Genomic DNA, 10611 nt, shown 5'->3' with positions numbered 1-10611 from the left:
TATGAGTAACTTACATTGTTTATTTGCATGTTTTGTTCCTTGTAGTTCAGTTAATTTAAAATTAATTTTGACCCTTATTTACACTAAAGCAATATGTGCTGTTATGCGCTTCCAACTTATCCTGTACTTAATTGTACTTAGTTAATTGTATGTTGTCTCCTTCATTGGACTGTGAACTCCTTGATCAAGGACTACTTTGGTCCTTTTTTGTATAGTAGGTGCTCAATAAATGTTTGTTGACTTGACCATGACACAGTCCAGCACCATGAGAGGCCTGGGGCCCTTAAGGTAACCACTACTTCAAAGTGACCTGTTTGATTTAGTCTGCTGCCCAGATTAATCCCCACATTAGGTTGGGGTGGAGGAGGAAGAAGGGAGATATTTTCTTTTCTCAATGTTCTTCAATAAAAGTGGGGCTTGTTTGAGGTGCCAGATGGGCAGCCCCAGAAAACAATGATCCTCCTTTATGTAAACCTACAAATAGGCAAGGCAGAAAAGCAAGGGACAACTTTCCCACCTCATCCTGAAGGAACTGATTCTGAGCAGGAAGAGGGTAGTTTGTTCAGGGTCAGGGACCTTTTCAAGCTTTGTTCTTTCTTCTGAGACTTCCACCAAAGCTGCCAAGGACGTGCTTGTTGGTGATTTTGGTTGCAGGGACTCCTTGCCAATAGAAACTGGACAAGATCCACTAATTCATTTCCCATCAAACACTGAGAGCTTGGTCACCAAGCATTCCAGACTTGTGGTTCCCAACAGTGTCACTTAGGTTCAAATAACTGTCCATGACCTCCTCATAAAAATCTATTAATTGTATCACAAAAGGACAGACCATGGAAACACAGGACATGCCCATTTTCATAATCAACTAATTAAGAGTTTTGCTAATGGTTCTTCAATAATTAAACAAATTAGTTCATTTGAATGAATATCTATTTGGACATAGTTTGTTTCAATAAATACCTACAATAATGACTAACTTGGGTACTCCCTGTCTCCCCTAACCCAGTTCCCTAAATAAATATCCATATTCCCTTCTCCTTAAACTTACTCAGTAAAATAGTTACTTGAGAAATTGGATGAGTGGTTATGTTAAATTTGATATAATTCTACAAAAGATTAGAGAGATTAGATATTAATTTATTTTACATCTGTTCTGGCACAAAACTATGCGCAAAAAAGAATTGAATTTGACATTAAGATTAAAGAGAAAAATGGTTAAGTAAAATGGACAGAGATTTGAATCTGGAGCTAAAGGATCTGGGTGCTTTGTCATTTACTATCTGTGAAACCTTGGGTAAATCACGTGATCTCCCTGGGCTTCAGTTTCCTCAACTGTAAAATGAGGGAGTTGAATTGGGTAAACTCTAGGGTCTCCTCTACCTTTAAATCTATGATATTAAGTTGAAAATTAACTTCATTTATTTCTTTAAAAATTTTTTTCCACTGGATTGAAAATGAGTCAGTTTGAATTTTAGGGTTATCTTAATGATCAAATTGAATCACTTGTACAGCTGAAGTTATGACTAGATCATAGATATATCTCCTCAAAAGGAAAGGAACGAAAAGAATTGTCAAGTCAGTAGTTCCATGTAAATATTATCTAAATTATCCAAACTGCACCAATTGATGGGAACACTAAGGTGGTTTCACTTTTCTTCTCATGTTATTAAATGTGACTTTCCCTGTTCTTTTCTGTCTTCCTATCCTGCAAAGAGAAGCTACCTATGAAAGCAAAGATTTATTTAAAAATGTAAATAACTGAGCCTCTTTTTTTCTCCTTATTCATTTCTATATTCTTCCATTTTTTAAGGTGAGGACATATTTTGTTCAAATGCTGTTAATAATTTGGGACTGTTTGCTAATTGAAATATCACATTAAACAATGGCTTGGAATTCAGATCTTGAGAAGATGCCTCAACACGTTTATCTCTGCTATCAAGGCAGTCACTGCACCAGACTGCTAAGTACTAGATGAGGATGATAAAGATGACTTGTCATGATTGTTAAAGTGGATTAAGTTCTTATAGTATAGCCCTAACATGATGCAGAGATAGAAATGGTCTCTACCAAGTCAATCACCATTTAGATGAAAATTGGGATAGAAAAAAAAACAACAAAGAGATTTAATGAGAGGATTAGAATGAGGTAATTATGTACTCAAAACAGCATCAACCAGTAAGTAATACACATCCTTCTAAAACATACATTTTCCCACAAATCATTTTATTAACTCCAAGCTGTTGCTTATGGTAGTGATCAGACATTGTTATGTGGTCCATATCATCATAGATTTATGGGCAGAGGAGACAATAAAAGAGCTAGGCAGTTCGAGGTCCTTGCTTTAGAGATCAGGAAACAGATTTAGAGACTTTGACCTCTTCCAGGTAATACTAGTAGTCAGTATCAGAACAAGGATTTAGAATCATTTTCTTCAACCCCAAATTCAGTGCAGCCTTCCCAGTCCCCTGGAGCAAAATATTGTCAACTACGATTTAATATAAAAGTCATGCAGAATGATAATAATAAAACAAAATATGTAAGGTATTGCCCAAGAAATGGCCTCCAAATATAATGGATATTTGAAGGATGCCTTGGGAAAATGTAATTCTTTCCTTCATTTTAGGGCACAGGTGAATCAATGACTATTTTTTTAACAAAGGACATTGTTAATTGTTCATTGTTTTCCTGTTACCAATGCTTTTTATTAATAGGGAAGCACTATGGTCTATTAAGCAAAATGTAATTCAATAGAATCAGTTTGATGATAAATGGAGTCCATGTGGTTAATTTTGTTTTGAAATTAACCTATCAGGTGTAGATCTCCGTAATTAAAGAATCCTAATTCATAATTCTCTGAATCATTGCATTTGGCAGGCAAATGGCAGTAATTTTCATTTCACAACAGAGTGCCTCAGACAGTAATAAGCCAGAACTAAACAAATGCAGGTTTAATCAGGTAACAAAGCATGTCAAATACTTATCCTGAAACAAGGGAGTCTGGCACATGAAGTGTGAACTGCTGAGAAGTCCCTTGGGGAATGTTATATTCTCTGATCTGTACCTTTTCACAGCTTCTGTGACACCTTTAAAAAGAAAAAAAATCTCCCTCCAGAACAGGCACCAGAATTCAAAACAAATCTCTCTCAGTGGGACTTCAGTGAGCCAAATACTTTTTCTCTCCCCAAAGGATACTTGAAAGAGTGATTCTTTGTTCATCATCAAGTGATTTTAGTCCCAAACTTTACAAGAAGAGAAATTTCTCGGTATTTTATGGTTCTGCTATAAAAGATTTTGTCTCACATATTCAATAGAGATCCCCACCAACTCTCCTGGAGTGGAGAAATTAGGTATTAAATTGGAATCCTGGAGTTTTACTATATAGAGAATAAAGAGGGAAAAGAAGGTTTGGGGTTGGCTCCCATGTTTCCATGACATCTCCCAGGATACAAAGAGAGGCGTCTGCCGCCCAGCATCAGTGGCAGATGGATCTTACACAGTCTTTCTAAAGGGAAACTTCAAAGTATGTCTTGCAAAATTCCTGCTTTGACAGTGGGCCTGATTTTGAATATTTAAACATTCAGATATTTAAATATTTAAAATACAGGTTACTGCAAAGTAAACACAGCATTCTCTACCTTATCTGGCTTAATTTGCCGCCCTGGTCTTTCCCAAGTCCTTGAGTAAGGCATAAACCCTTTTAATTCACCTTATCCTGAGTAATCTTACTCTAATGTCTCACAGTGGCATGGAGGTGACTCTAGATCCTTGAGGGCTATGCCAGTGGAGGGTAAATTCTCACAGGTTATACCAAGACAGGAAGGCTTCATATACAATATGGCATCAGAGTGTGTCATCTTTTAGAGTAGTTAGAACTAGGGTGGAGCTAATGGGGAATTTTCCCAGGCAACAAAATAGAACAGTATGCCATTTCTTCCTCCAGCAGGTGCTCTCAAATATCATCATGATAATTTGAGATTTGTTTCCCAGTATCTCTTGCATATGGTGAAGGAAGGAAATTCTCTGAACTTGGTAAGACCCTCCAAACCAAATCAATATACATATTAATATTCAATAACTTCATTGAAAAGTAGACCTAGAGGAGAAAAGTGAAATATATAGCAGAAAAAATTATTCAGAATTAAAGAACAAAAGAAGCCAAAGGCTGATAAATTACACAGAAGCCTGATGCCGTTATATCATTATGGTAGACATGGGGAGCACCAAACGAAATCACCAACAATGAAATTGATTATACTGTAACAGACAGGAAATGATCTGTCACCAGTGTGGGAGTGATTTCAGAATTAACTATTTGTGTGCAATTAAACCATCAATGAGTCAGTGTTCAAGTCAACATTTAAATTAGAAATCAGGAAAAAAAAGATAAGCATGAAGAGAAGACATAGCCTGCAATTGTAAGCGCTCACAAAATATTTGAACAGTTAAAACTAAACAAAAAGAAACAATAGAAGTAAAAGTATTTCTTAGTGAAATTAAAACAATTTAAAATGATCACCATAATGAAAAAGACCAAAGGAACCCAGGAATTGTCTCAGCCAGCAAACTCACTGCCAAAAAGGAGAGAAGAGACAGCCAAGGGTAACACTAGGTCAGAATACCACCTTCCAAAACATCAGCGAGGAGAAGCATGGAAACTTATGAGCAGTATTAGCTCACAAAATAATGAAAAGGAGTGGAAGGAAAAACAAAGCTAAGGAATGCTTGGGATGAGACTGCACTAAGCCAGATCACCCCAAAGCATTTGAAAATTAAACTGGAAGGAGATGAACAAATAAATGTGAAATGGAATAGCTGTGTCAGCATTTCTTTAGGTAATCAATAATTACCATTATTAATGAGAGTGGAAACACAACATTTGTACTCAGTAGCTGATTTACTATAGATGTGCTATATGTGAAAATGAGACTCAAGCAAATGAAGTCAGGAAAAGCAGCTGGACCTGATGAAATACAGAAAGAAGACATACTGAAGATGACACAATTTGCAAGTCACTCAAGGATTAATTTTCATGATTATAAATTTGAAATTGGAAAGACCTTAGAAGTCCCCCTAGTCCAACCCTTTCATTTTTCAGACTCAGATCTTCTGCTCCCAATGTAAAATGCCTTGCCTAAAGTCACCTAGGTAGTCAGGGAAGAGTTGGAATCTGAACCTAGGATTTCTGACTCTAAAAATAGTCTTTCTACCATGTTGACTCTTTTTAAAAGGGGGAACATTTTTAAAGAATGAAGAGATAATTGATTGAACCATTATACAAAAACATATCAGTGGGCATACACCAGAAACTACTGATTAAAATATTTGCTTCCTCATATTTATAAAACCTATACAAGAGGGGTTAATATGTACATATTTCACATTATTGAAAATATAAAAGAATAGACAGACTCCTGGCATTTTCCTAACCTGTCTTGCATGCCTGAAACTCTATCTTTTCTCATTACCACCTCTTGGCTTCCTACAAGTCTCAATTAAAATCTTATCTTCTACAAGAAGCTTTCCCAATCCCCCTTCATGCTAGTGATTTCCATCTGTTGATTATCTCCATTTTATTTATGCTCTACATATCTTGTTTCTAATAATCATTTGTAATTGTGTCTCCCATTAGATTATTATGTACAGTTATTAGCAGCAATTCCAAAGTTAGTCCCTTGTTCTTGGGAAGGATACTATTTTGACATCCAGGTCAAAAGTTTGAATGGGACAGAGCACAATTTCAGAGCTGGACTTTAGATGCAGCAAGTCACTATGGTTCTTCAGTGGAATTTACTGAATTAGGGGAATCACCACCTGAAATGGAAGCTGTTGGGTTCTATACTCAGAGGACTTTGTGAAAAATATGCCAAACACTGATAAATCTCTACGTAATGAAAAAAATTATAAAATGTATTGGTACAGTGATATATCCAAGCCTGAAAGGAGGCATATACCTTTGGAAGGCAGTGTTCAATAAAGTTTTCTTACCTCTTAACAATGAAGAGAGATCTGATAGAGAATTCCAAGATGAAGAATGACAGTGATGGTTATGACGAGCCTGAATGTGATGAGTCCAAAAACAATCTCACTGGAGAGACCCTCAAGAACATTTTGTATTGAAAATATATTTTATGTACCTCTGGAAAGATTTTCCCTTTCCTCAAAAAGATCTGTGTGGTGGCCTTGAGACATTAAAAATATTGATTACTGATGAAGTGGTGCTAAGCAGTGATGTTCTTCTGTCATGATTAACATTACTGATGAAGACGCCTGGGATTTGAGTGACAATGACAGAGATGTCTATAATTTGGATGACTTCAATGGGGAGGAGTACAATGGTGGTGGCTCTAATAGGACTGCCTATGATGGATATGACCAATGAAGATCATTGCTAAGTCATTGCTGTTTTTCACAAATTTGGGGAATAAATTATTAGTAGGCAAAAAAAAATTCTCCTTGACAATAGGAATTATGTTTTTGCTTTTTTTGTGTCCTCAGTGTTGACCAAAGTGCTAGCATGTAGCAATTGCTTAATGAATGCTAGTTGGCTGACTGATTTTTATATGTAGCTTTTAAGGAAAACCACATTTTTGTAGTCATGTTGCTTGTGGATTTATAGAGAATACAAAATCTGTTGACTTTTTTGTTGATTTCATAACAAACATAGCCTTGAAGACTTTCCTCAGGATGCCCATTAATTGGAAAACAAATAAATGAGATGTGTTATAAGAATATAATTGAATATTATTACTCTACATTAAAAATGATGCATATGATTGACATTGAGAAGCATGGGAAGATTTATATGAACTGATATAAAATTAAGTAAGCAGATCCAAGAAAACAACATACATTTTGACTACAATATTATAAATGAGAACAGCAAAGAAACTGAATGCGGCAAAATAATAATGACCAAGTCTGGACCTAAATAAGAAATATGAGAAGACACCTCCACCCCACCATGTCTTTGCAGTGGTGCGTAGGGAGGTAGGGTGTGGGTAACTGCATATAATGTCAGACTTTGTCAATATGTTGTTTAGTTTTACTGAACATTTTTTAAAATTCCTTTTTTTCTTTGTTGTAAAGGTTGGTTCTCTGGGAGATATACATTGGAAAATGTGAGTGAAATACAAACAATGATATTAATATAAATTTATTTTTTAAAAGACTCTTCTCCAACAAGATGCCTTACATGTAAATGTCAAACATTCCTTGATAAACGCAGTCACAGATACAATTTTGCTCAGTACCCCACTCCTCCAATTATTAATAGGCATAAGGCATAAAACAGGGAGGCAAAATACTCACTAAAGATGTTTACCACTATCATGGAGGATGTCCTGTGCAAAGTCCAAATGGAAGAGGGAATCCCCTCTGCATGATAAAATTCTCCTCATGAAATTTTTTTGCAAATGACACTCTTAATTCCATTAAACCTCATGACACTATATGGCCCCTTCCATAAAACCTAAAGCCACTAAAAAGAGATAAATCTAGTAATTCATTTGGTTAAAAAAATAGAATGCCTGTTTTCCACATTGTGGTACGCAATTGGATGAGAAGGCAATTGAGTTAATCCATCCATATATTATGTTATAGACAAGGCATTTAAATTGGATGATAATCTATGCCTAAAACTAAATAAGAAGAAAAAAATTTCTAGGAAGTCATTTAGGACACTGTGTAGTGTGTAGCACTCTTAACGTGCCTCCTGCAACAAAAGGCTATCTTTGCAACACTAGTATTTTACTAAGGCTAGGTGGTGAAGTGGATAAAGCACCAGTGCAGAAGTTGGGAGGATCTGAGTTCAAATCTCACCTCAGACACTTGCCGCTCACTAGCTGTGACCTTGGGCAAGTCACTTAACCCCAGTGGTCTCATCCTGGGTCATCTCCAGTCATCCTGATGAATATCTGGTCACTGGATTCAGATGGCTCTGGAGGAGAAGTGAGGCTGGTGACCTGACCTGCACAGCCCTCCCTCACTCAAAACAAAGTCAAGTGCAAGTCATGTCATTATTTCTCTGATGACATGGTCTTCTTCAGCAACGAAGGATGAACACACACATGATTTTACTAAGGATGCTCATATGGTTATTAATCATGAAACATAATCTCAGAGGGAACAAAATTTCAGGTAGCCTATAGGACAATGAAGATACCATGGTGGGTATAAGCCAGTTGCACAATATTACCAACAACAACATGAACACAAGAAATATTTTAAATCATATCTCCAAAGATATGTATGTCTGGAAAGGGAGGCAGATTGGTTTTGCAGTAGAAGTGAGGAATAATGAATCAATAGCCCAAGTATTGCACTGGCATCCAAAAAATATTAAAGTCAAGTAAACAACCATTTATTGAGTACCTACTATATATAAAAGATCCCAAGCAAAGCTCCAGCATATTAAGTAGATCCAGTGTGAAGGATATATGCAAGGATAGAGACAAAATTCATGCAGGATGAGGAGCCATTTGTAGCAGTGAAGAGAGTGCCCCCATATTGATGAGTTCACAGATCATCATCAAAGTATCTATTTGGAAGAAGCCAGAAATGACCAGGGCTGTTTATCATTGATAATTGTGTGTGCATGCCATGTTAAGTAATAAATTGCATAAAGGAATGAACACCTTTCAATCATTTCAGTGCAATAGACAGTAGGGTAGGAAGTGTCTAGATTTATTCTTGCCCCTCCCCCCAATACACAGAATTCTTCTAACTTTTTATCTAATATGACCACTGGGCCTACTCAATTTATGACTTAATGTGTTAATGTCCCACAAGTCTCTTCAATAACATGGTGGTAATTCATGGTAAATGGGGGTGGGAATGAGGGTTTTAAGGTATATATTCTATCTTCATAGCTATCTCAGGAAAACACCTTGCCCTTGAACAACTCATAAAAAGATGTACATGGGGGTAGAAAGTATCAATCAGGGGTTGACAAGGTGTCGACAGATTGACAAGGTGGCTCCTGCCCACTTTATGGGGAGGGAAGAGTAACAGATAAAAGGGGAAGAAAACACAGCACATCTGTTAAAATAGACTGAAAATGTCAGCTTTTGGAATGCCATTCACATGCTTCCTGCTGAGGCAGAGCAGTTCAGTTCACTAGGCTCTCCAGGTGTCAAACCTCTTCTGTAACTTTCCTGGAGCAATCCCAATGGACAGTCTGGAAATGTGAGTCCTGGCTTCACCACCCTGGGCTGACATATATATGACCCACTTGCTCTGTTGGTTCAGAGATCCCATGGAAACTTTACTAGAAGGGTCACTGTCTCTTTTGAATTATCAATCCCTGGAGAGCATCTGCTAGGTAGAAGAATTGTATCTTTCCAGTGCATCATTTTTGCTGGCTTGCGTAAAGAAGAATTGATGAACAGCTTTTGCATAATCTCTTGGAAAAGTTGATGAACTTCTCTAGTTTTGGAAGCATGTGAAAATTCTCTAACCAATGTGACCCAAACAACAGTAATAAGAATAATAAAGGTTTTCAAAGTGCTCTACATACATTTTATTTATTATTTAGGCTCCACAATGAACCCAAAGGGAGAGAGTTCTAGATCTCACCAAACGGAAATTCCCCAAAGTCCTTCATATAGCAAAGTAGGGATAGGGGCATGATAGAGAATGCCAGTTTCTTTACCTCTCTCCTTCTCAAAGTCTTTCTCCCTCCATGGTTTTGTAGAGACATTGGAATCACCAGTCTCTTCTCTCAAAACTGGAAGCAAGAAGAGCCCAGATTTCTTTTCTCTCCAGATTTCACCAGTCTCATCTGCCCCTCATGGAGGTAAGCAATCAGTCTCCATCAATGAAGAGAGAGTTTCATACAATTGGCCTTGAGCCACAGGTTACACATCCTTTTTGGTAACTCCAATTTGCTATTGTTTCTTTCACTGGGGCTAGATTAAATCTTGTAGGCACAGGACTAGAAGACTGGAGGGTAGGGGACAAAGGGAGAGTACCTTCAGCCTCTGTTCATCTGTGAACAATTAAAAAGCAAGAAGGAATCCTGAGAGTAGGTGGTTTTCTCTTGCTTCCTTGATCCAATGATATCTTTGCCATAGGAACTGATTTCTCATCCCATTCACTTCCCCAGTGCTCCTAATTTTAAGGACATGCCATCCATTACATGACATCCCATTCTGTCTCCCATGACTACCTTCCTCCATAGATAAAAAGGGGAATTCCCAGTTCAACTAAAGTTGGCTGTGACCGCTAAATCAACCTGTAGTTTTTAAATGGATTTTTGACAGGCTCATTTGCACATACTTTTTAATATTTTTTAGCTTAGGTTCAGAGGGTGAATGTGCACCTGTACTAGCACAAAAAATCCTACTCCTTCCCCTTTATTGGATTATTTTGTTTCAAACTCTTTGGCTGTGACCTTAACAGCTATAATCTGAGATGAGTTTGGAAGGCAACCATCCTTCTGGATTCATGTCCTTCTCTAAGATCATTCTCCAAGGCTTCTCTGGAAAAAAAAATAACCTACTTCTGTCTAAAAGCAAAGTTAGGGAGGCCCTAATACTAATAATAACTTTATAATGCTTTAATGTTTGGAAAACTCTTATGTTTTTATGTTAACTCATTTGACTCTCACAATAA

General features: G+C 37.0%; 1 pseudogene; it reads left to right on the top strand.

The window, feature by feature from the left end:
• The first annotated feature begins 247 nt into the window (after positions 1-247).
• Positions 248-6379, top strand: LOC140507652 (small RNA 2'-O-methyltransferase-like; annotated as a pseudogene).
• Positions 6380-10611: the final 4232 nt, after the last annotated feature.

This window comes from Notamacropus eugenii, chromosome 5, assembly GCF_028372415.1.
Source record: "Notamacropus eugenii isolate mMacEug1 chromosome 5, mMacEug1.pri_v2, whole genome shotgun sequence".
Taxonomy (NCBI): domain Eukaryota; kingdom Metazoa; phylum Chordata; class Mammalia; order Diprotodontia; family Macropodidae; genus Notamacropus; species Notamacropus eugenii.
This window is presented reverse-complemented; position numbering and strand designations above follow the sequence as displayed.